Here is a 25,019-nt window from a genome sequence, read left to right as displayed (position 1 = left end):
GATCTTAGAGGAAATGCTTTCAGTTTTCACCATTGAGTATGATGCTTGCTGTGGGTTTGTCATATATGGCCTTTATTATGTTGAGGTAGGTTCCCTGTATGCCCATTTTCTGGAAAGTTTCTATCATAAATCGGTGTTGAATTTTGTGAAAAGCTTTTTCTGCATCTATTGAGAAGGCCATATGGTTTTTATTCCTTAATTTTTTAATGTGGTGCATCACATTGATTGATTTGCATATCCTGAAGAATCCTTCCATCCCTGGGATAAATCCCACTTGATCATGGTGTATGATCCTTTTAATGTGCTGTTGGATCCTGTTTGCTAGTATTCTATTCAGGAATTTTGCATCTATGTTCATCACTGATATTGATCTATAATTTTTTTTGTGATATCTTTTTCTGGTTTTGGTATCAGGGTGATGGTGGCTTCATAGAATGAATTTGGGAGTGTTTCTCCCTCTGCAATTTTTTGGAAGATTTTGAGAAGGATCGGTGTCAGCTCTTCTCTAAATGTTTGATAGAATTAGCCTGTGAAGCCATCTGGTCCTGGACTTTTGTTTGTTGGAAGAGTTTTAATTATAATTTCAATTTCATTACTTGTGATGGGTTTGTTTATACTTTCTAATTCTTCCTGGTTCAGTCTTGAAAAATTGTCCCTTTCCAAGAATCTGTCCATTTCTTCGTGGTTGTCCATTTTATTGGCATATAGTTGTTTGTAGTAGTCTCTTATAATCCTTTGTATTTCTGCAGTGTCCATTGTGATTTCTCCTCTTTCCTTTCTAATTTTATTGATTTGTGTCCTCTCCCTTTGAGGTCTCAGGAAAGATGTTAGGGAGGTCTCAGTAATCTGAATGCTGGGCTGGGGAATCTGCTTCCAAGATGGCTCACTTACATGGTTCTGGGCAGGGGACCTCACCTGGGAGCCCAACAGGCTTCCTGGGCTTGAGTGAGCGGAGCAAACACCCTCCTCTCCTCTCTTCTCTTGCTCCTCTGGTCTGGGGTCAGGAGGCCCCCTCCCACCTGCCGCTCCTGATCTCCCCGGCCTCAGGGGCGCCAATCTTGTCTGGCCTGCACTTCTCCTCCCCCTTTTCTCCCCCTATGTCCTACCAGTTCACTCTGGGGTTCCACCTGTCTCCTTGGAGGTTAGAGTCTCCCACCAGTGGCCGGCAGGCACCCTAGCTGTGGGGAGATGCTAACTCCACATCTTCCAACTTGGCCATCTTGAATCTGCCTCTGTTGTTGAATACTGATCTTCAGTACTTAGCCTCTGCCATTGTATTTATTTTTCTTTCTCCAGAGAAAAACCACCCCACTCTGGGAGTTAGGATTCTATATCAAGAACAGAGAATATTGGAGCTCAGACAGAGGTGAGTTGGGCCTCCTCCAAGATTTCTTTCTTTTTTTTTTTTTTTTTTTTTAAGACTTCTTTCTACCTATGCCTGGCACCAAATGCCTGAGTTTTCTCTTAATATTTTGGAGTTAATATCTGCTTTAATGAGTTAATACCTCATTCAATTTAATTCACTCTGTTTCTTTTCTTTAAGGTGACTTATGGGGATGAAATTAGAGAATTTGGATTATGAAACGGATAAAAGAATAAAAACCAAATCTACTCAAGAGATTTAATTCTCTTTTTATCAAGGTTAGTTAACCCTCTTTTCTAGTTAAAATGTATGTGAAAATGTGTGGGAAAAATATGTGTTACAATCAGGCCTCAATTTTTCCAATTTGCAAAAGGAGAAATTTGGACAACATAACTTTAAAGGCTTTCTCCTGCTGTAACACTTAATTTCCATTTTGTCTCAACTTTTCCCTACAGAAAATTGTTTCCTATTAAAATTATACTTAGGTTTAGGGTTTAAGTAAAAAAAATAACACTTGGTGCTTTTTACTTTGCCTTAGGTAGTATTTTATACTTTAATTCATTTGTATTAATTTTGGCCCAGAAAGTAGGTTAGAGATGATAAGATGAAGAAAATGATACTAATTCATTGACATGTTCCATAAATACCTGTTATTTGCCAAAACTTAACTCAATATTAGAAACACTAGATAAGATATGGCCCTTTCTTTTACATACCTCTTGGCCTCATCTTTTATATATCTCTTAGTGGAGAGATAAAACTGTACTTTACAATAAAACATATCTTTTTATACGAGATAATGTAGCAGTATGTACAAAGTGCTTTGGGAAAACAGAAAAGTTTTAGTTCTGTTTAATGGATTCAGAGAAGATTTCACAGATGGGATGGGATCTGAGATGCTTCTAGAAGGATGGCTAGAAGAGTAATAGGTAGAGAAGAGGCAAGGGAAATCAAGGCAAAAGGAACAGCATGCTCAGAGTTATGAATGTGGCAGCCAGCCTCCAAGAAAGCCCCCAGTGATCTCCGTCACCTGGTATTCATGCCCTTCTGTAGTCCCTTCTTGTACTGAAGGAAAAAAAAAAAAAGCCAACCTGTGTAACCTATAAAATATTGCCAAAATGACTGTGTGTGTTTCCAAGGCTAGGCCATAAAAAATATTTTCTTGTCTGTCTTGGTCCCTCTCGGAGTTCACACTCTGAGGGAAGTCCGTCACCATGCTGTAATGATGCTCAAGCAGCACCATGGAGGTGACCCCATGAAGAAGACCTGAGGCCTCCTGACAACAACCAGAACCATGTAAGTGAGCCATCTTGGCTCAGCAGATTCCCCAGCCCAGCATTCAGATTACTGAGACCCGCCTAACATCTTTCCTGAAACCTCATGAGAGACCTCAAACCAGAACCACACAGCTGACCACTTCTAAATTCCTGTGAGATAATACATGTTTATTAGTGAAAACCACTCAATTTGGGGGTAATTTGTTACACTGTAATATGTAGTTAATATAGGTGGCATCCAAGTTTATGTCATGCTCTGAGATAAGAGGGGAACTGGTAAGGGATGGGGTCCAGAAGGGAAGGGGATGATGGGATTGGAAAGATCTTGTAGTCAGGGGGGACCATAGAGAGCTGTAAGAGGGGACTGTTGTTGACTTTAGCAAAAAATTGATGCAACTGGATTTGAAAGTTAGAAGGTAAATGCCTAGACACCAGAGCATGATCTGAAGAAAGGTGTTGGCAGATATGATATTAGCCTTGAATTACAGTGATTTTTTTTTCCTACTGGATTGTCTGTGTCTACCTTTATGAGAAGCTGACTTTCAGAGGAGTTGCAAGAGAATTTATGGATTCCCACCTCCTTCCCTCTTCAAGACCCTTATCTACAGCCTTCTTAACTGATAACCTTCCTACATCTGCTTGATTATCTCCAGGGATGGGAAGCTCACCACCAGCTGAGCCAGCCACCAACATGTTGATTTGAAGACTCCCTGTAATTCTAACGGACTACTGGACTGGGTGTTAGGCTTGTCTCTCCCACTAAACAACTGGTCACCTTGGGACTAGAATTTTTCAGATCAGTGAAGACTTGGATGGGGTTCAAGACTCTAGGGGCTGCCACTAGTCTGCTCATTCTCTTGAGATGAGCTCAAGCAGATCAGTAATAAGGTAATGATTCTGAGCTCTAACCCCAGAGGTCATTAACTCTAGGTTGGGGTCTGAGAAGTAGAGTGATTGAAACTTTACCATTACTGCCATTTCTAGACCTGGCTTTACCCAACTGAGCAAAGGAATCATCTGAGGGAAAGCTGAACCCAACTCACTCTCTCTAGTTGGTATCTGATCCTGCAGCTATTTTAAAGCACTGGATTGAAAGAAGAGGCTTTGCGTTGATTCGTAGTTTTCTGAATACTCCAGAGAGTTCACACTGTGATAGATCATGTGCCCCCTCACTCTGATGGCCCTCCTGTGGCCTCGGAAAAAGGTGGTGGGAAGGTTGCAGTCCTAGGATGTCTGTGATGAAGATGAGGTCATGGTTAATCAAGACTTGGCTCAGACCAAGCCCTGGTAGAGGAAGCATGAGAAGCATTCCAGCTTGTATAAATCCCTTGCCTTTCCAGCCCAGGGTTACAACACTTGGCGACCACGAGAGGCCTGTTAAGCGATTTGGATGTGCATACAGTTGTTTAATCAGTAGGTTCAATCGTGTGGAGTTCTAACAACTTTTAATCATTCAGTATATTATACAATCCCTGTAGGTCCTGCCAAGACACAGTTTCAAGAGAGAGGAAGTAAAGTAATGGAAGCAAGATTGTGAATGAGCAGGTCACCTTTTCTCTTGTTTTACATAGGAGCTTAAACTCAAGTGTCACATTTATGTTGGTATTGTGTTAATGTTGGTCATCCAGTTGATTTATGAAACTTTATTTCAGGATATGTAATAGGAGGCCCCTTAAATTTCAGAAGTGTAGTGTAGTAAAAAAAAAAAAAAAAATGGGCTTTAAAGTCAGAATGACCCACTTGCATATTATGGCTTTGTTGGGACATCTAGATTCAACACGGCAGGGAGTACAGTTAGCTGAGAACTTGCAGCTACACTACCCTCATTACTCACATCAGCCTCTGAGCACAGTGGGGATACTGGAGGATGACCATTTCTGCTCAACGTGGGACATCCCTAATGAGCAATCATTGCTCTGGAGCTCCCTGTTGAATTGGCCCACACTTTGTCAAAGCCCCTGCCCCATCCCCCAGCCCTACACACACACACACACACACACACACACACACACACACACACACACACACACAATGAGCCACCAGAACTACTAATTCCATCTCAGTGTCTCCTTCCCAAAGGATCCAACTAACAGAGTAAGTTACTTAAACTCTCTGTGATTCCATTTTTTCCTCTTTCAAATTACATTGTTACCATATACATCATCAGAATTTGGAAGAGGTTAAATGAGGTACAATATGTAAAGTATCTTGGCTCATAACACACCAAGATTTTTTTCCTTCACCCAACTCACTAGAAAGACCTTTTTCACCACCGGTGTGTAAAAATGAGATAGCTTCTTCACTTCCATTCACCAACTGTGATATGCCTAGGATAGCATTAACCACCCTAAAGGGGATGGGATGCTGGAAACATACAACTGTAGAAGAAGCACAGGTCTGTGAGCATCTTGGGGGTGGGGACTTCGGGTTTCCTAAGTGCTATGACAAATGTAAATACAGGGTGTGAGAGGGGAGCACAGAGAAGGAAAATATACCCTGAAACGTCAAGAAAAACTACCTGGGAAGAAAACACTCCATTTGAGCCTGGAAGAATGAGTACACCGTCACCAAGCAAAAGAGGAAGGTTGTTGCCAGAAGAGGGGCCAACCTTTGCCAAATCTCCAAGACACCAGAGAACAAGGTCAAGACAAAGGCAAGATGTTCCACGGATATTACAGAACAAACTGGGGAAGAAGGAAGAGGGTCCCAGCAGAGCTGCCCCATGAGAGGTTCATGGCAGGCATTATGTACCGCACTGCCCAGAAAAGGAAGCTGAGTAGGGCCAGGAGGGGTTAAATGCCTGGTCCACGATCACAGGGTAGTAAAGTCACTGAGCCACCCAGAGACAGCCCAGGTCTTTGATGCTCCTCCACCTGCAAATGTATGAATATCCCCCCATTGGAAGTTCCTGGGGGGGGGTCCAGACAAGCCCCAACTAGGTCTTAATTAGCTGATCACCTATGGAGCACGGAGAGGGGCACAAAATCAACACTTCAGGCCTTTTCTGGGGAGAGGATCTCTGTGCTCAGTAGTTCAGGGAATTTGAGCTCCTTGAAAGCACAGTTTTGGAGAAACAGAAGCCAGTGTGCACATTCACAGGATTCAGTCCCCCCCGAATCAATTATGCTTAAGTGATGTCAAGAGCCTGACAGAGCCACAAAAGAAGGAACAATCTTTAACCTCAAAATTGAAGCTGATCCTCGTGCCTTAACCTAAGCCTTTGTGTCTGGCCCTCCTTGCAAGCCCAGGTCTGGTTCTCATTGCTTTTGTGGATTTAAGTAAAAGCCTTCACATAACTTAATTTAGGGTTTGCATTAGTATTTCTTTTGCTATAATATAAAAAAAGAAAAAAAAAACACCCAAATCCCTACAATCCAGGCCATTGATCTAGTGGACACAGGCTGTCCTAATAGAGCATTTTCCCCAAGAATGAAGAGGACACCGTACAGGCAATGGCATGAAGTGGGTGAAGTACAGCCCCTTTTAAACGAGCCAGAGGAACGACCTATATAGGGAAAGAATCTAAAAAAAAGTGGATATATGTATATGTATAACTGATTCACTTTGCTGTATACCTGAAACTAACACAACATTGTAAATCAACTATACTCCAATAAAAATTTTAAAATTAAAAAGAAAACTTTTTTTTAAATTAAAGAGCCAGAGGGACTTGAACTGTTCCCATCCCCTGCTATTGCTTATTGGTGCAGGGAGGCTAATGCAAACCATGCAGATCAGATGGCTACTACAGGAGGCTGCAGGAACAAACTGAGACGGCTGGACCAAAAAGCTGCCTTCAGATGCCATTTCTCTAGAAGGAACCGCATCTCATGCCGGGCAAGAACACAGAGACCAATCTAGCTCAGCTCCCTCCACCTTCTAGGTGGAGAAATGCAGGATTTGACTGGACAGGTGACTTGCTCCAAATCAAGGTCAAGTTCATGGCACAGGCAGAAATGGAATCCGAACTTTCTGGTTTCCAGACCATCACTCTGACTTGGCTCAGCTACTCAGAAGGCAATGAAAGGCTCTGGGTCCAAGCTTTTCTCTCCATTTGGGTGAGAAAACTGGGACACAATTGGAAAAAAAGGTTGCCCAGGGAACAGTGAAAAAAATTTTAAAAATCAAAACCAAACAGTTTTGGCAGCAATAGAAAGTTGTGAAATGCTTTTTTAGATGTTTCATATTCTCATCATCTTTGTGCACACAGATGGGTGTGTATTGTATCCATGCAGCTCTGTGTAAATATAGACTTCTCAGCTGTCCATGCCACATGGTTTGGGATTGACAGATGTGACCTGTATCAACAAGGAGAGCATCCTGGCTTATACCTGATGCTGCAACTACAGAAAGAAACATCAAATGTAGGTGATGTTGGCAGAGGGGAAAAGATCATTGAAGTTGAAAAGGCTCTCAGGAGATTACCCGCTTCAGTATGTCCCAAAGAATAATCCACGGGAAAGTAATTTGCTTTTCTAAAGGGAAAAAGGTCCGGTGATCAAAGGGCTTTGGGAAACTTCAGTTTAAACCCAATCAAACAGGTTTCTTTATTAGCGGACTCCTTCGCTGCAGGGTCTTTACTATGGTGATGTGTACTGACGATTTCTAGGAGAGGAATCTAAGATACAAACTCCCCCAAACTTATATGCCCACCGAACCCCTTTTCATTCTGAGGACAATCTCATGAGACTAATGTTTCTTGGAAGATAACCTTTCAATGTTGACCTTTTCCAATATCCTAATGTTACAGATAAGAAGAAAAGAGTCTGAGAGAAAAAGGGACTTGGAATAGGTCACATTAACCATCAGTGGGAGTCAGGACTCAAACCTAGACCTTCAGACAATAACCAGAAAGACCAGATCCCTCTCGCGCTGCTGTATCCCTAGTGTGCTTCTAACAGAGTGTTCAATAAGCAGTAAGCCAGCAACTAACCAATAAGAGTTAAGTGTTTTACCTATATTATCTTATACGGTCTTGAACAAGATCTTAAGGGATAGATACTCATATTACCAGTTTTACAGATAAGGACATTGAAACGTAATATATTGGCCATTTGACCTCAGGCAAGTAGTAGTACACAGAAAGTGAGTCAATGACTGAATGATACAGGATAAGATACTTTTTACTACACGTATAAATGACTACCCCCAGATATTTCCCCCAAAAGAGGAAGCCATGGGGACAAAGGGAGAAATAATAAAGGAATTATGGTTTTCCCGTGACCACGGCAGAGATCGCTCTCTCAAACTTGAGCTGAAGACCGCAACCCGGATCCAACAGCTCCATAATTCAGTCCCATGTCCAACACAATTTGTGCACAGACTAGAGAGACGATGTAGGTCTTGCAGTATAACCTCATTTCTGAGCCTCCCACATCAAAGCCTGAGAGGTCCCATCCTGGCCATAAGGAAGGCATTAGCCCAGCCTTCCCACACTTGCACCGTCTCTTGAAAGTTGCTCAAGTCTTTTCCACCACCACAGAAATCTCATCTCTTGGGATTTCAAATTGTTTCCCATCCTTGCACTTAATTCTGCGCTCCTGTGTCACAACAGAAAAACCTTACAACTCAAAGCTAGAATTCCTAAGACTGGACCCTGGCTCTGGCCCAGGGTCACATGCTATGTGACCCTGGACAAATCATCTGAGAGATAAGAGAATCACTACTATCATCATTATCATCATCTAAGTGCCTATTATTATTTTTTTTTTTTTTTTTTTTTGCGGTACGCGGGCCTCTCACTGTTGTGGCCTCTCCCGTTGCGGAGCACAGGCTCCGGACGCGCAGGCTCAGCGGCCATGGCTCACGGGCCCAGCCGCTCTGCAGCATGTGGGATCCTCCCGGACCGGGGCACGAACCCGTGTCCCCTGCACCGGCAGGTGGACTCTCAACCACTGCGCCACCAGGGAAGCCCTAAGTGCCTATTATTGACTTTACCCATCATTCTCAGTTTTAAGCTTCACAGAAAACCATTGGGACAGCTGTTATAATTGCCCACATTTTCTAAACAAGGAAATGCGGCACAGAGAAGCTGAACTAGTTCTCCAGTCTATGATTTCGGTAGAGAGCATAGCTAGGGTTTGAACACAGATAGTCTGGGTCCACTGCTTATTAACCACCTGGCAAAATAAGCACTTTTGACTTGCGTGTACGGTATGTTGTGAGTGTGTGACGTGAATGAATTCTGCTGTCACAAGCCTAGGAGGTAGGTATTGTCATCCCCACTGTAAACATGAGGAGACTGAGTGTCAAAGAGATTTTTAAATCTCAACGTCATGCTTGCAGCAAATGACGGGTAGGTACAGAATCGGGACTCAGAGCTGTGTGTCTGCAAGACCCCAGCTTCTGCATCCATGGTGCTGACGTTCACAATTTCCTCGCTTACACATGAAGGTAATAATAATACCCCTCCTGTCAATGACTGTAGCGAAGATCATGGTATGTGAAAGCTCACGCGAACTCTATGCCCGAGGATGGCTGCCTGTTCTCATCTTTGTCTATACAAACCAACAATGAGGAATCTCTCTGGCAGGCTGCCAGCTGCTGACTCTGGGTTCATGTGTTGGCTGGATGTTTGATTCACTCACCTAATTTTTTTTAGGGCCTTTTAAAACATATGAGGTAATTTGTCTTTGTTGGTTAAAAAAAAAAAAGATTTAGTGATGAATTCACCCAGCAGCATAATTAACCCCAGGCCTGTCTGTCCCTGAGGAAATCCTTCCTATCTTAGCAAAACACAGGCAACCCAGGGCCCAGGGGCACTTCATTTCTAGCTAACCTAACACAAAATGCTTTGAGTCAACAGGTTTTTATTCCTGCCACCTCTAAGAGCCTCCACTTCTCCCCAAAGCAAAACAAAGGAATAGTTTTTGCCAGCCTTAAGGCTGACCAAACAACATGAATGCCCACTGATAACTATTAAGAACGGCTGGATTCTTGGTTTGTATTTCAAAAGATGCTCCTTCGGGTTGAAAGGAACAACGGGGGATGTCTAGGAAGCGGAAGACACTTGTTATGCCTGCTATTGCTTCTAGAACGTGTCTCTGCTTGATTTTCAAAAGGCTTTCTCAGCGTATAGGCTACGTGGTTGCCAGCCCACCTCAAAATGACAGAAGGATTTGCTCAAAACAGAGAGTTTGCGTTTTAATTTTAAATCATGCTTTGTTCCTGCCCACAGAGCAACCAAAAATGTGAGGAAATGTTTGCAATCCATCCACAGTGGTTTAGATCATCTGGCTATCGTATGATCTTCGGTGATCTGATTCATCCCTCTCTCGGCTTTGCCAAAAAGTTGCTTGCTCTCCAGTTCTTCCTCTCACTGGCTGTTCAGCAATAAAATGTTTTCTCCCTACCAATTAAAGATAAATGGGGGGGGTAGGGGGGAATCCTGTGGAGATCCTACTGTCAGCAGGTGTGTGTCGGTTTAGATGGCTTCTGCCCTCACGTGCTGAAGTCCATGTGCTTTCCTAATGGTCCTCAGACTCACTGGGTTTGTGTCCACGAGGAAACCCAATGGAGTTTTTGCAGCCAGCTAAGAAAACAGCATTTCTTCTCTACTCCTAGGGAAGTAACATGACCAAAGCAGGCAGGACTCACAGAAATAATCGAACTAGGAGACCCAGCAAGTCCTAGTAATTAAGGTTCCAACCAAATCGATAGGAATGAAATAATTCTGAGGCTGCTTCATGCAGGGTCTGTGAAATGACACTTCAGATGTACAAAAACAAGACTTATGGTCTAAATCTCCTTATGTAAATGTTATCTTGCTGAGCTCCTACCTTGATCATACAGGGCCCTGTATGATCACTCCATAGGCATCCCAGTGCACTGTGGGATACTACTGAGAGGTGAGGATGCTTTTCTCAGGCTGTGTCTTTTCCTGCAATTACTCCCCTGACTCTGATACCCAACCCTGTGAACTTCTCCAAACAGTCCAGCCATGCTCTCCAGCCTCCCCCTGCTATGCTGTGCTCTCTTCTGTTCTGCTTAATAAAATCTTATCGTTAAAGACTGAGCTCAAACTTCACGTTTCTGGATTCACCTTTAATCGACTCTACTTTGGGTTTTCTCAGCATGATACTGGTCGGTTGAAAAACATGATCACAAAAATAGAATTCTAGTTACTCATTCTTTAGCCTTAAATTTGCTTTGAACAATACAATGTGGTGGAAGTGACACTATGTTAATTCTACAACCAGTTCCCAAGATGCCTTGAAATGTCCTCTTTTGCTCTTTGGAAATGCTGGCCTGAGCCCACAATATTAAAAAATTCAGTCGTTCCTATTGGAGAATATAAAGCCATGTGGAGAAGATCCAAAGTACCCCCAGAGAATGCTAACACCAAATGCCACCAGCCCACCCAGGCTGAGCTAACAGGTGACAGCAGCCCCATGATGGATGGCAAACAAACCAAGAGAAGAACCACCCAGCTGAGCCCAGCCCAAACGGCAGAACCACGAGCAAACAAACAGTCATGGTTTCAAGACACAACATTTTGAGGTGGTCTGTTGGACAGCAGTAGATAAAAGATGAAATAAGACATTTTTCTAGGTGTTTTAGAAAGGTTCACATACATATAGGAAGTCACAGGAACCTTTGTTTTGGGGAAGGTGGGTTATTTCCATAGGAAATTTCTCTTTCTCCCATTCCCTTTATCTAACTAGCTCCTATTTGCTATTCAGGTCTCTAATTAGACAACATTTCTGTGGGGATTCTTCTCCAACTCCCCTGAGATGGGATCAGGTGCTTCTCTGCCAGGCTCCCTAGCACTCTCTTCTTTCTCCTATTATAGTACCTTTCACACCCTTATGGTTATAATACCTGTTTTCCCATCTGACTGAAGGCTCAACAAAGCAAGCACAGAGCCTGCCTCAGCCGTTATTGTGCTCCCAGCTTTGGTTTAGCACATGCCATGCGTGGGAAGAATTTTCTGCTGTTTGTCTCATCAGTCCATCAAGTGTTTACTGATGCCCTCACCAGGTCACCCATTCCACTGCAGGACAGTGGTACGTGTGCCAGTGTTTTCCTTTAAATGAGATACACTCTGCCTCTATTTCTATTTTCTGTTTATAGGCTTACATCTGATCACCGAGAGCTCCCAAAACATCCCCTGCATGTTTGCATATTTGAATACAGGTGCTATGCTCCCCCCTTAAACATCTCCTCTTCAGCCTACAGACTAAGAAATCGCTGAGGGCCCTGGAGAGGTATGGCCCAGAGTAGGATCTGACCAAAAAGTCTTTGTTTAATTCAACTGCATTCTATTTGGAAAAGGGAAAACAATCATAAGTGACACTAAATTCCTTTCAGGGGATTGAATATCTCTTGTTGTCCCCGTGTTGCAGGGGAAACTAGAAAGAGGCTGTAGAAAGAACAGTGTTTGCAATCAGGTAAATTTGGGATTGAACCTCTTTTCCACCACTAGGTAGTTTATGACAATGCAGAAGTGAGTAAGAAACAACACTGAGAATCAGCTGCCCAAAGTGTAAAGGGGGGGATACAGTTACTTCTCTCACAAAATTAAACTGTATGTATGTTTAAAATCTCATTGGTTACATACATTCACTGCATAGAAGCACGCAGAGAGTCCTAGCTCCTTATTTGCTGTTGTTTCCTACTGGATACAACTTCTGTCCATCTGGTGCCCTGGAAGTCTAATAAATCCTGCCACTGAAATAGGCATTTAATGTAGAACACTTCCCATGACTGCCAAAGTGTAAAAGAGTAGGTAAAGAAGAGATGACAGCTGCCTCTGAACTGCCTTTGGTAGCTCACTGGTCCTGTATCAGCTTGGAAATTGAGTGTGTGTGTGTGTGTGTGTGTGTGTGTGTGTGTGTGTGTGTGAGAGAGAGAGAGAGAGAGAGAGAGAGAGAGAGAGAGAGAGAGAGAGAGTGAGTCACACCTATGCAGACAGCCACAGGACCCTCTCTGTGAATAGGTGTAGGGTGGAGACTTGGGGAGGACTGTTCCCTACGAGGTGCTCTGAACCAGCCCCATCTCTGACCAGCAGTGGGAACGTGCCCTCTAGTGTTCCTTGAACACATTCCATGGTGCTGTGAGGCAGCAGCCGCTGCTTGGCGCATCTCTAGGTAGATGCTGCCATCTCCTGGTTAGAGTCACATTTTGCAACCTTCAAATGTTCAAAGTTCTAAGCCGGAAGCTACAGGGGCTGGGCGTTTTTCACCTGAAGCCCCAAAGTCGGCTTGTGGAAGGCATGAAAACACGAAGGAAAAGCGAGCTGGCTGTCAGCGGAGCCCATAATTACCGCAAAACATGCTCTGGGTCCATCTTCCCCTACACATATCTCTGCCATTGCACTTTGCAGACTGGCATGTGCTCCTAGCTTTCCTTCTGGTCTTTGAAGACCCTGGATGAGAGGCATGATTCTGAAGCATCAATGTTATATGAAGATTTTGTTGTTGTTGTTGTTTGGGGTGGGAATTAAGCGATTCTACACATTTAAAAGTAAATTTTAAAAGTTCTTCATACACTGAAACATGTGGTCCAAAATACTGGTAGATAGCCTAAACATAGCAGTTATTTTTCACTTAATAACTCCCTTTCTAACCCTGCCCCTCAACACAACACACCCCAAACAAGGTGTTATGTTCACCTCCCCAGAACTGCACACATCTGTGACTGCACACTCGTCAGCTACTGCCTAACCTGTTTGATTACCTCTGGTGATGGAGCTCTCACTACCCAAAGTGGATGCTGATTCTACTGTTGGACATTATTTGTTAGCAAGTCCTCATCTGTCTGGCTCCTTTTTCGTGTGACCCACGTTGAGAAGTACAAAGAGGATTTCACTATCCATGTTCATCAGAATTAATTTTCTTAGGTTCTTCAGCCTCAGCTCTCATGATACAGGTTTCAAAATCTTTATCATACTTCTCCTACTTATTTGGATATGCTTTATTTTGTTAATATCCCTCTCAAACTGAGTTTATCAGAGTTTTACAAAATGCCTTGATCAGCAGGACCATGATCTTCTTGTTCTGTACACCAGAATTGTATCAATGCATTTAAAGAAGCATACACGTGGGCTTCCCTGGTGGCGCAGTGGTTGAGAGTCCGCCTGCCGATGCAGGGGGCACGGGTTCGTGCCCCAGTCCGGGAGGATCCCGCGTGCCGCGGAGCGGCCGGGCCCGTGAGCCATGGCCGCTGAGCCTGCGCGTCCGGAGCCTGTGCTCCGCAGTGGGAGAGGCCACAACAGTGAGAGGCCCTCGTACCGCAAAAAAAAGAAAAAAGAAAAAAAAGAAAGAAAAAAAAGCAGCATACATGTGGTTTGAAAAGGTTAATAAACATTTTTATACAATGTCATCCAGCTCTCTTTCATAGAAAGTTCTACTAAATTTTCTATATACTGACCCTGGCCTTTCAGCCAGAATATAAAGTACTCACATTTATGCCATGACAAGATTGGCTCTGGCTTCTGTTTTCAGACTTTCCATCTACTCATCTTCCTGTTTGATTGTGAGAGTCTAAAGCTACGGTTTCTGTTTACCATCCCTGAAGTATGGGAAATGCTGATTTTCAGGCATGTCTACACTGGTCATAACTGTGTAGAACCCACTCATTCTATTTTAAATATTTCTTTAAATAAACTCATTTTTTTTACTTAAACGTACTAAAAAAGAATCTTTTTATTACTATCATACTTGAAAACCTAGCACCATTTGTCTTTAGAAGGAAAGTGCAAAAATAAATTGAGGAAAAACTAAACAAATATTAAGTTCTAGAAAAACATAGTTGCTTGTCAAAGGCTTTATTGAAAGAGGAGGGGGCATTAGACATTTTTGAGATGTATTTTTGGCATTTTAAACCAAAGTAAGAGGTTTTTAAAAAAATTTTATTGGAGTATAGTTGATTTACAATGTTATGTTAGCTTCAGGTGTAGAGCAAAGTGAATCAGTCATATATATACCTATAACCACTCTTTTTTAGATTCTTTTCCCATATAAGTCATTACAGAGTACTGAGTAGAGTTCCCTCTGCTATACAGTAGGTCCTTATTAGTTATCTATTTTATATATAGTAGTGTGTATATGTCAATCCCAATCTCCCAAGTTATCCCTCCCACCCCTTACCCCCTGGTAACCATAGTTTGTTTTCTACATCTGTAACTCTATTTCTGTTTTGTAGCTAAGATCATTTGTACCCTTTTTTTAGATTCCACATATAAGTGATATCACATGATATTTGTCTTTCTCTATCTGACTTACTTCACTCAGTATGACAATCTCTAGGTCCATCCATGTTGCTGCAGATGGCATTATTTCACTCTTTATTTACGGCTGAGTAATATTCCATTGTATATACATACCACATCTTCTAAAAATATGAAACATTTCACAAATTTGCATGTCATCCTTGTGCAGGGGCCATGCTAATCCTCTCTGTATCGTTCCAATTTTATTATATGTGCTGCTGAAGCAAGCACCAAAGTAAGTTTTTAATGTATTTAACTATTCTGAACAATTCTGAGCAATGAATAACACCCCACCATGTGATTCAATGTTATTAAATGGGTCACCTAGACCACATGGATGACAGGTGATATGAGTCCCACACTTTGGTGAAACACTGACCTCAGCCATGGATAAAGAGTGTTGCATTCTGACCTATAAGGGAAAAGAATCTGAATCGCTGTGCTGTATACCTGAAACTTACCTGATGTTGTAAATCAACTATACTTCAATTAAAAATTTTAAAATAAATAAATAAATAAAGGAACTACCCAAAACATCAAAAAAAAAAAAAAAAAAGGAGTATTACATTCTGACAGACATATTTAGCATTCAAAGCTTCAATTCAGGGTGAATAAGCAAAACTGCTTATCATTCCCATTAATATATAGACTGCATATCATGAAATAGTGATCCCCTTAATAAGGAAGGGAGGTAAATTGACACTACCTTATTTCATCCTTACAGTAACTTTATTTAAACCTCTATCTCAAAAAAAAAAAAAAAAAACCCACCTCTATCTCAATCTCTACTTACAGGTGAGGTAATTGGAAATTAGGAAAATATTTTTTCCTGGGTCACGTTTTTAGTTGTGAGGATCTCAGTCTTGGACCTAAAATTTTCTGCCTTCAAAGGCTGCCATTTTTATTATTATTAGTGTTGCTGTTATTATCATTATTATTAAGTCTACAACAAGAAGGGACATGAAAAAGTACAAGACTTCAGAAGCTCTTCCTTGTGGTACTTCACTAGTTCTCAAACTTGGTGGGCAGGTAGTTTATGAATGCTAATATAGATCTCCCCCTTTTTTCTACACTAGAGGAAAAAGTGGCCAAAAATGAAGTGACCGATGAAAGATTGTAAGAGCAAATATGAATTAAAAATAAGAGGCTCAGTTCTTCCTGTTGAAAATAAGGGAAGAGGCTTCACCTGCTTCTTCTTTCAGCATCTACTTTAGAAAATTTGTTGGCTCTATCTCTGTTTCTTTGAAATGCATATAAATCTTACTAAAAGCTAAATCAGCCTCTTACCACTTTTATGACCCAGGAGTGTCTTTCTCAAGGACCTAGGAACCATCTCTTTGAAATGTCATCATTAAGGAAGACAGCACCTGTATCTCGCATTTTCTGTGAGAGGGTCAGAGCCTGATTTGGCAGGTGCCTTGTTTCAAAATGACCTACTGTCGTTTGATTTTTCCTTTGAATAAATCATACTAGCTAACACATATGGTCACTCCAATTACCAAATGAATTTAGGATAACCTATGCAGGACAAATGGTGCTGTCAAGCCTGCTGTTTGAGGATGAGTCATTGTTTATCCGCTTTCGGTCTCTTCTTTAGTGGAGTGCCTGCACTGTGCATCACATTCTAGTTTAATGCTTATTTAGTAATAAATCTGTATTCTTCCTCTTCTACTTTTTGCAGAGAGGTTTTGTGGGTTGGCAGAAGATCTTGTTTTAGTAATCTTTCCCCAGCATGGTCACACAATGAACCAGGACTGAGTGAGTTAGAAAAGGAAACACCTGATTCCTGGCTGGATACTCTTTCCATTGGCCCCGATTCCTCCTAACAGTGAAGGGGAGCAAAACATACCACCTCAAAATATGCCTCTTTGGCATACTGATTATTTTCAGCTGGTTATTTTTAAGAAAGAGCAGACATAGTGAAACTGAGCAGGACCGAGTGGGACTCCTGGGCACAGAAGCATTTCTGTGTCCCTCGTTTCTTGTTTGTACAGAATGGGCTTCAGCTTCCATGTCCTTCCCTGAGTTCCAAGGGGCAGGTTCAAACAGTTGCTAATTACGGAAGGGAGGGGATGCAGAGACAAGGGAGGAACAGTCAAGAAACAATAGTGCAGCCTTGAGACAGGATCCTGGTCCTGCCTCAAGGGATACACATAACAATATCTTTGAGCTCTTCTACAGAATTAATACCCCCAACAAATGGAAGATGTTAACTAGCTGATGAAGCATTCTTCATTCCAGGGAAGGTCACAGTTTGATGACCTTGAGAACCACAGAAGCTCTTCAAGAGACCACCTGAGGCCAGATTAAAGGAGTGCAGGCCCTGAACACACCCTGATGCTTATCAACAACCCCACCCTTGAACCAATGCTATAAAACTCCTCACCAAATCCTCCCGGGTTGAGACACACAGTTTTTGAGGGCACAAGCCCACTGTGTCCCCCCCCTCTGCCTGGCAAAGCAATAAAGCTATTCTTTTCTACTTCACCCAAAACTCTGTCTCCGAGATTTGCTATGGCACCAGTGCAAAGAAGCCGAGTTTTGGCATCCATAGAAGATGCTCTGAAAGCTTATCCTTTCATAAGAGACGTTGACATTTATAAGGGACATCTCTATTTGTAAAAGTTACAGACCCCTCTCTGTACCAAGAAGAGAAGGCTGACTCTAAAGCTCCAGAAACTCTTATCAGTGGAGAAGGCAATGACTTAAATCTGCACAACTTCACCTTTGTTTACTGTGCTTTTCCTGGTCCCCTCCAATAAGTGGCCTCCCCCTCCCCCAACATCTTTTGTCTTTAGCTGGAGATGGTATTTAAGGCCGTGACTTGGGCCATTTAGAGGAGTTACTCAGTTTATCTCCCATGTATACAGGAGGTATACATGTTATTAAACTTCTCCTTGTTTTTCTCCTCTTAATCTGTCTTTTATTACAGGGGGTGTCTCAGCCAAGAACTTCCAAGGGTAGAGGAAAAATGATCCTTCCTGTCCCACAAATGCATACTGTTTTATGTTTGCTACTGTTAACTGTGTAAGTCTTCTCCCTCAAGTGAGTCTGTAAGTTCCTTGAGAGCAGAACGTGTGACTAAAACACTTTCTGTTATTTTCCCAATGACTAATAATGTGCCAGGGATGTGGCAGAGTCTCAACAAATGCAAGTTGAATCACTGAACTTCAAAGAATTAAGTCAAATGGATTGTGATCTTTACTCACTACCAGATTGTAAAAACAACAAGCTCAAATGGAGTTGCTTATGCTAAGCTCCACACTAGTTAGGTAACGTCCTAGGTAAGCACTAGTTAGGTAACGTCCTGATAGACCCCTACTACCCCCCAAAGGAAACTGACCTTGTGATAACCAGCTTTTTTTGTCTAGTGTAACTTCCTTGTTCCCGTTCCCTTCTGCCTATAAAAGTCTTTCATTTCATACAGCTCCCCGGAGCTCCTTTCTATCTGCTAGACTGGATGCTACCTGACTCAAGAATCATTACATAAAGCCAATAAGATTTTTAAATGTATTCAGTTGAATTTTTTTAAAACAGTTTAGTGGCATTGATGGGATCTGGAGACTTCTGACAGCTTTAAGGACAAGAAGAAATGCAGGCATTGGTACCTGTGAACATTTTGAGCTCTGTTTCTTTTTTTTTTTTGCTGTCTCCAAGGGCCGTGGGTAAGTTCCTCTTAGAACTAAGCTCTGCTGTCTGTGTGTTGAGCTCCTGATCGAACTGGCATTGCAGTCCACGGTTAAGGAGTCAGTCTAGACTGACAGGTGGCTCTAACTCAGCGTGAGTCCTTAGCCACTGGTTAGTGTGTGATCCTGGCCCAGGGCTTCAGCTGGCAGACAGTTCCAGCCAGAACCTGAGTCCCCAGCCTTTGGTTGGCCCACAGTCCCCATTTGCTGGGTTCTGCTCGTTTAGTCCGTAGTTCCACTTTGGGAACTACTGGTTGTGAGCACCTAAGGCCTTCTCTTGGCCAGTCCGCAAGACCATCTCCTGGGCTGCTGCTGGTGTGCACAGCTCTGTTTCCTTGTTAACTGTTGATTCCTATGGATGGGTACATGACGTAAAGGAATAATAAATCTATTGTTAGTGGGAATCTTGGAAGCCAAAGCCACAAAATTGGTGGGCATGGATCGAGCACATAAAAACTATTATAGCACTTGCCACCAAACTCTAAGGCTCCTGTGCTAGAATAAGTTGGTCATGGAATAGGTTGGATTGACAGTAAGTTGCTGGCCAACCTCATGAAAATTTCCATGCCATGAGGCACAGTGTAAAACACCACACAATCACCAACTCAGTGGCACATTTCTCTTGGGTACTAATTTGTCTTAGGAGAGACTTGATAAGTCTTAGGTAAAGAAACAGGGTCCTCAAGTTTCAAAGAATTCAGCATGCCAGTGTCTGGCACAACTGCATCCTTTTATATCTAAGAACTGTGGTCCTGGAAGCTGTAGATATTTATCAAAATGGCAGAATCTTACTGAGACAACCTAGGATTATAATTACCGTTATAGGGAATGTTCTCACTAGACAAGATCTTTCATCTAAAAAGGACACTTGAAAGGAATGGCTGCCAAATCAAACAAACAGTATGGGATACCTACTTCAACTGGCATGCAGAAAGCTCCAAAAGCCTTCAGTACTCCAAAGTAGCTTCACTGAAAGATTCACTGCAAAAGGCTAAAAAAAACTAAAAGACACAAGAGGTACCTACAACAAAAGACTCAGACTTACATGACTCCTGCTACACTCCTCTATCCTCCTTTACCTGAATATTCAGAGTCTATGAATCCTCTATCTGAATTGCTTTTCCACTTTGAAGAAACTACAAGACCATAAACAAACGTCCAAGTCAGTGGCCTAACTAAGTGGCCGAGTTAGTGGCCTAACAGACAAGCCCATATCTACCCTCCCATATGAGCTGCTCAGAGTTTATGGGACTCCAAGGGATTCCCTGGTAAACTGTTACCAGAGGGGAAAATAAAATTAAAATTAATGGAAAACCTTGCCAAATTCTGGAAGATATCAGACCTATAGTCTACTTTAAACCCCACTAAGCTAAATGTATGCAAAGGAAAAACAAACAAACAACAACAACAAATATTCCAAAGACAAAGCTCTAAATCTATAACATGGCAGTCTTTTGATTTCCATCGTAGGTGAAGATCCTCTCACAGATATAAAGAAGCAACTTAAAGATAAGTAGTTAGAATGGGAAGGACGGGGAGCTTTTGAACTCATCCAGGTTGCAACCCAATTCTTTGAGGAATTAAAAACAACCCTCCTTGTCTTACAAACTGAGTCTTTACAATAAGAGAAATGCAGCTCTGAAAGCAATTCAATGCCCACTTATCCTGTTACCAAACCTCCCCTATTCATCTCAAAGTCTTGTAGATATTGTAAAATTCTGGCCTTAGGGGGGAAAAGTCCTTCTTGGAGGAACGTGCGTTCTTTCTCTGTGCCTTTGAGTTGTAAATGTTCTACCAAGTTTCTCCAAGCACTCTTATCTAGGCCATCTCTTTGAAATGCAAACTTCAGGAAGGTAATTCTTATCAGAAGGGTAAAAAAGAGGGGGAAGGCTATTTGGAAATTAAGCAAGTGAAAAATCTCAAGTTTCTGTTCCACATATATCAGTAAAAAGCTTTAGCCATCTGAGCAGAAAATTCATTCCCTCTGCCAGAAACAATTTAGAACCAACTTTTTTTTTTTTTATAAACTAGTGGTTTTTGCATTATTGTACCTGTCTCATGGCTAAAATTTTAAAACAAAAGCTGTAAGATATCTGTTTTTATTTGTCTGTGTGTTTATGTATGTTATAAAATCTGTGATTTTTTTTTGTACCTCTGTATGGTATTACTAAAATTAATTTGTAAAGAGCTCCATTTAATTGGCTGAAAGACAAACAAGCATTTATAAAAGAAATCAAGTATACCCTCAGAAATATAGAAACTAAGCCAAATGTTTTAGAAGTTCACATGATCTAGGATAATCTTCAGTAAATAAAAGCTAGTTTGTTGATTGAATTAAAACATGCATGTCTTTAGAATTATCAGCATTAAATATAATACTTTTATTCTACCTAGGTTTACTAAAAGTCAAATAAGTGGAACTGAAATGGAGCAAGACACTGTGAGGCCCTCCCTGGTACAAATCTTTTCTATGTGCCCTGTTTCTTATTTGCAGGAAAAGGGCTTCAGCTTCCTTGTCCTTCCCCGAGTTCCAAAGGGCAGATTCAAACAGTTGCTAATCAGGGATGTGAGGGAGTGCAGAAACAAGGGAAGAGCAGTCAAGAAACAACAGTGCAGGACTTCCCTGGTGGCGCAGTGGTTGAGAGTCCGCCTGCCGATGCAGGGGACACGGGTTCGTGCCCCGGTCCGGGAAGATCCCACATGCCGCGGAGTGACTGGGCCTGTGAGCCATGGCCGCTGAGCCTGTGCGTCCGGAGCCTGTGCTCCGCAACGGGAGAGACCACAACAGTGAGAGGCCCAAGTACCGCAAAAAAAGAAAAAGTAAAAAATAATGATAATTTTTTAAAAAGTAAAAAATAATAAAAAAAGTTAAAAAAAAAATGGAACAACTGTGTATGAAAAGTAGATAAGGAAAGTAAAATGACTGATTGTTCCAGAATGAGAAAGAGGAAAAAAACCTTAAAGGAATTAGGAAACCTTCGCAGAGGCAGTGACATCTCAGCTGAGATCTAAACAACTATAGAGGACAATGAGGTAAGAAATGGGGAGAACGTCGTCCACTCAGAGCCAAAAATATACACAGAGGATGGAGAGTGTTGAGCAGCTAACAAGGTAAATCCATGCTGTAAGGTTTAGAATGTAAAGGGGAAGAGAAAATGGGGAGAAATGAGCATGGAGAATTAAGCAGAGGCCCTTGTGAACCACTGGAAACCAGGTAAAACCACATTTAAAAACTCCATCTCAGAATCAAAGAGTATTCTGAATTTTAGCATTCATTGGTCATTCCTGACAGCAACCAAAGATTGCATAATTGCATAATCACAGGATATTGCCTGTAATTATAACCATGGTGCAACTTCTCTCTGAAGTTAAAAAAAAATAATAATAGGGCTGGGCTTCCCTGGTGGTGCAGTGATTAAGAATCCACCTGCCAATGCAAGGGACACGGGTTCGAGCCCTGGTCCAGGAAGAGTACACATGCTGCAGAACAGCTAAGCCTCTGCACCACAACTACTGAGCCTGTGCTCGAGAGCTTGTGAGCCACGACTACTGAGCCCACGTGCCACAACTACTGAAGCCTGTGCGCCACTACTACTGAGCCCGCGTGCCACAACTACTGAAGCCCACGTGTGTAGAGCCCGTGCTCCACAAGAGAAGCCACCGCAATGAGAAGCCCACGCACCGCAAAGAAGAGTAGCCCCCGCTCACAACTAGAGAAAGCCCGCACGCAACAACGAAGACCCAAGGCAGCCAAAAATAAATAAATATGTTTTTTAAAATAAAAATAATAGGGTTTATGGGAAAAAAAAGTTTCCCCCTATCTACACAACCTTGTTGCCAGAATACTAACAAAAATAAATTTCTTCTGAGGAGATAAGTTTTTAACGTCAAACCAGGCAGGCAGTCAGGCGAATGCTGCCACGGTAAAAGGCAACAGTTGTTTGGAAATGCTGCAAACGCTCTGCTGAGAGCGGGGATGGCACATGCTGACAGCACGCAGGTGAAATGCTGTCTCTCAGGTGTCCCAAGGGGCAGTGCAAGATGCCACGGGCAAGGGCTGCACAGGGCTGACTTTGGCAAGAGTCATTCAAACCTAAACTGAAAAGATGCAAGGGACGATATTCCTTTCTTCTCTGCTCATTCTTATCTTTTCCACGTGATACCTGGAATCCCTGTAGCCATCACGCAACACAGGAAGGGAGGCTGTGTGGAAAAGCACAAGACAGAGGAGAGACACGGGAAGCACCAAGGTCCTCGAAGATGTCAGTGAGGGCGTCACCACCCAGCCTGAAGCCGGCCACCCCTCCGACGATCGTTACGGCAGAAAACAACCTTCTCACTGCATTGGGCGTTACTGTAGTGAGGATACTGTCTTACCTGCAGCCCAGATCATCCCAACTGACAAAGGAAACCCACGATAATCTTAGTGAATGGAGTTGCAGAGAAGCAGCCCAGGGGGCCGTGTGCCAATACCTGTTCCAGGCCACTGAGAAATTATCTGATTACATGTGTCATATGTGCTTCTAACCTCTGCAAGTCAGAGATGGAGATAGAGATAGACAGAGACAAACAGACAGACACAGACACACATGCACAGAGCTACCACGATGTTTTGAGTGAGAATAAATATATGATCAACATAGGTGAAACCCAGTAGTAAAACAGAATTCCTCTTCTCTAATTTTAAAAAATATTTATAAATAAGTAAATATGTATGAAGTGTGTATTAAATTCTACTTAAAGGGTATACCTTACCCATGTCCATAGTGTTTCAATGTCAGGTTTTACGGAATATGAGGAAAGGTCACAAACCATTCACACCTTATTACAGTATGGAGAAAATCCCATCCCTGTACGCTGCACACCACAGGGTGTGCCCAGTTCTCGTTCTTTGGAAGGATCACATAATCATCTCTGTGCTGCTGTAACTGCATCCCTTCTCTGTGGGGCACAGAGTGGCAGATGAACCCAGACCAAGCCTATCTGTGTGAATTAGCAAGTAAAGCAGGTTCTCTGTTTTCAGAGACATCAGAGATGAGGCCTATGTATTTCACAATCCTCCTTTCCTCCTTCTAGGTCCTAAATGTTACATATATATGTAATGATTTAGGGAAATGGAATAGCTGTAGATATTATACTGGAAAAGAGTATAATCTTTAAAGTACAGAGTTTTCTTTCAAGTAGTTGTTTTTGTTTTGGATGACAGGAAGAATAAAAACAACAGGATGGAGTAAGGTAAAGGTTTTTTGCTGAGAATCTGATGAAGGTCAGAAAAGAGCACAGCTCTCATTTCCACCATCCATTCCCTGAAAGTGCCAACAGTGAACTGTCCAATTATTTTGGAGGCAATAATGTCAGTTAGATGATACAAGTCCAAGAAGAGAAAGAATACAACATGGTTTTTGTTCTATAAAATTAATTGTCACGCTATCACTACAAATAGTAACTCTGGAGCACCCACCCCGCTGGGGAAGATATTTTTTGCAAAGAACTTTCTTTTCTACGGATTTTAGGGATTATGTAGTACAACCATCCTTTAATTTTCCTGTATACTCTACAGTGTATTCTCTAAATGGTTATTTACCTTACACCAAACAAAAGGAATTACAAGAGTGAAAAGAAAACCTGCTGTCTCTAAGCCTGGCTTCTAAAAAGAATCTCATCAAACAGTGATGACTCATGCTGTATTTTCAGATATGACTGCTCTTTGATGGAAATGTTAATTTTTACTTCTATACCAGTGGCATTGTTAATAATTCTAGTACTGACATGATACTTAAATCTCAAGGGATGACAGACCACACTCAGGTTGAGCTTACAAGATGGCTCCCCAAGAGTTTGAAATTACAAAAAAAGGAAAAATAATAGTGACTAATCCTTGCATAGTGTTTTAAATTTACAAACCATTTTCTCAAGCAATTTACTCATCAAGGAAACCTAATTAAAAGAAGACAGTGCAGCCCAGAGAGGAAGATTTCTTAGTGGTCAAGTTGTAATTCAAATGCTGTGTTTAGAACTCAAGTACTGGAAATTCCCTGGTGGTCCAGTGGTTGGACTCGGTGCTTTCACTGCTGTGGGCCCAGGGTTCAACCCCTGGTCAGGGAACTAAGATCCCACAAGCCACACGGTGTGGCCAAAAAAAAAAGAACTCAAGTACTGGCCACTTCCCAGGGCAAACTCCTGGTTGTCATGGCACGGGCATTGGAATGTCACCCAAAATAAATGTTTCCATTGTATAACTTCTCAAAGACAAACCATAAGATTAAATTACATTCAACTTCAGAAACAAGCTAAGCGATTTATTGTTTCTTCTCTGAATTGTGCTTTCATGTATGATTTCTAATTGCTTGGGTGGGAAATGGTGGGTTTTGAAGAACCCAGAGGAAAATGGGATTCTTGGTAACTTAAGTGAAACAAACCTTAGTTACCGCCCCCTCTATGGACTCCCAGGGCAGGGGGGGGGGCTGAGTTAGAAAAACAGC

At 42.1% G+C, this 25,019-nt stretch overlaps 1 long non-coding RNA gene and 1 other non-coding gene across 4 annotated transcripts in view; both read right to left on the bottom strand.

The window, feature by feature from the left end:
• Positions 1 to 25,019, bottom strand: part of LOC111179486 (uncharacterized) — a 92,652-nt gene that overhangs the window by 43,590 nt on the left and 24,043 nt on the right. The window lies entirely within an intron of this gene.
• On the bottom strand, positions 14,976 to 15,082 carry LOC115802522 (U6 spliceosomal RNA). The gene has a single exon (XR_004022985.1). It is a non-coding gene; the product is annotated as a U6 spliceosomal RNA (small nuclear RNA).

The sequence above is a fragment of the Delphinapterus leucas genome, chromosome 20 (genome assembly GCF_059928025.1).
Source record: "Delphinapterus leucas isolate spDelLeu-1000000601 "Yukka" chromosome 20, BTC_Dleu_Yukka2, whole genome shotgun sequence".
Classification (NCBI taxonomy): Eukaryota; Metazoa; Chordata; class Mammalia; order Artiodactyla; family Monodontidae; genus Delphinapterus; species Delphinapterus leucas.
The sequence above is the reverse complement of the archived record's forward strand: the minus strand, read 5'-3'. Positions and strand labels throughout refer to the sequence as shown.